Genomic DNA, 2,195 nt, shown 5'->3' on the forward strand with positions numbered 1-2,195 from the left:
TTGTAAAAATTTACAGTTCGTCATTAAGTAGTATCAAAAATTTTATTTCCTATTAAAATTAAAGGATCATGAAACTAACTAGGCAAAGTTGAATGAACTTAAAAGTTAACTAAATAAAGTTGAATGATTTAAATTTAGAAGACAAAACAAAATTGATTGATGATTATGATAAATTACTACTCCATTCAAACAAAATACTCCCTTCGTTTCAATTTTTACTTGAAATAGCGTTTAAGAAAATGAAAAAGATTTTCGAAGAGCCAGCCTTGTAATAGGGATTCATCAAACCCCCTTCGATGGAAAATTATACTATGTATACACCACTTATATTATATTTATTTTTATGTATATATATAGTAAATGTCAAATCCTCTTCAATTAGTTTTTCTTCAAATTTTGAATCCCCTTCGTGAAAATTCTGACTCCGTCTCATGTCTCAAACTAAAGTTACGTTAAGTGTATCAAATTATATTTTAATCTTGTAATCTTAAATATATAATGTGGAAAATTGAAATCAAGTATTTAAAAAAAAAAAAACTTTCTTTTTAAAACAGAATAAAAGAAAAGTAGGTCATTCTTTTAAACGGAGACAGGAAAAGAAAGATCAAAAACATGTTTATGTTAGTGTTTCCAACAAATTTTCGTTCATGGAAAATAAACTTCAACCACAATAAAAATATGAAGAAACAACAATGTTACAAATCTATTCCTCCCTTGATTCTTCTCTCGATTTTCTCCATAATTCGAGAGCTGTCAGTAGTGTATTTCTCAAATTTGATATGGATTTCTCCATAATTCGAGAGTCGTTAGTAGCGTATTTCTTGAATATAGGAGCATTTGGATTTGATCTCTATGAAAGGAGGTTTTATGGATCTTCTTGATGTATTTGATTATAAAAAAGAAAAAAGGGTTTTGATCTATAAATATCCCATGAATTTATTGGGACTTTGAAGATCGTTAATGTCTTCGTGAATATCCCGTGAATTTGTGGAATACTGGAGATCTTAATCTTTTTATGAATACCCATAATTTGTGGGATTCTGGAGATACGATCTTTTTACGAATACCCATCAGTTCAAGATGTCTGTTTCAGGAAATATGTTACCCTTTAAATATGAGGGATTTAGGATAAAGTAGCTTCCTGAAACTCTAACAGAATTTGAATTCTTCTTAAAAAGTCCACATTCAAACATTCAACTCGTAAAACAATTTAATTTTCAATAAATTTTTTTAAACATGATGCATGAAAGCAATAAAAGAAATTAGGACCGGTCAACTTCAAAAATCATTTAGAGCAGGCTTACTAACCTTTGAATATCTAGAGGAAATAGATACAACTTACCACTATTACAACAGTAAAATCCAACGAGTAAGGTCCAGAGAAGGTAGAGTGTGTGCAGATTTTATTACTACCTCGTAAAGGTAGAAAAACTATTTTCAAAAGACCCTTGGCTCAAGTATAGATACATATTACTACTACTAAAACAACTAAAAAATCCGACGAGTAAAGTCTGGGGAGGGAAATGTTTATGCAGATTTCGTCACTACTTCGTAGATGTAGAGAGACGGTTTTTAAAAAATCTTCGGCTCAAGAATAGATACACATTACTACTACTACTACAACAACAGTAAAATCTGACACGTAAGGTCTTTGGAGGTAAAGTGTACGTTGATTTTACTTTTACCTTATAGAGATAGAGAGACTGTTTTCGAAAGACCCTCGACTCAAGAATAGATACACATTACTACTACAACAACAACAACATTAAAATCCGACGAGTAAGGTGTTTGGAGGTAAAGTGTACATAGATTTTACTTCTACCTCATAGAGATAGAGAGACGGTTTTTGAAAGACCCTCGGCTCAAGAATAGATATACATTACTACTACTACAACAACAACAACAACAGTAAAAACCAACGAATAAAGTCTAAGAAGGGTGTACGTAGATTTTGCCACTACCTCGAAGAGGTAGAGAGACTATTTTCGAAAGACCCTCGACTCAAGAATAAATACACATTACTACTTCACCAACAACAGTAAAATCTGACGAATAAGGTCTGGAGAGAGTAAAGTGCACGTAGATTTGACCATTACCTTGTAGATGTATAGAGACTGTTTTCGAAAGACCCTCGACTCAAAAATAGATACACATTACTATTACAACAACAACATGAGTAAAATCTGACGAGTAAG

Source organism: Capsicum annuum, chromosome 10 (genome assembly GCF_002878395.1).
Source record: "Capsicum annuum cultivar UCD-10X-F1 chromosome 10, UCD10Xv1.1, whole genome shotgun sequence".
Lineage (NCBI taxonomy): Eukaryota > Viridiplantae > Streptophyta > Magnoliopsida > Solanales > Solanaceae > Capsicum > Capsicum annuum.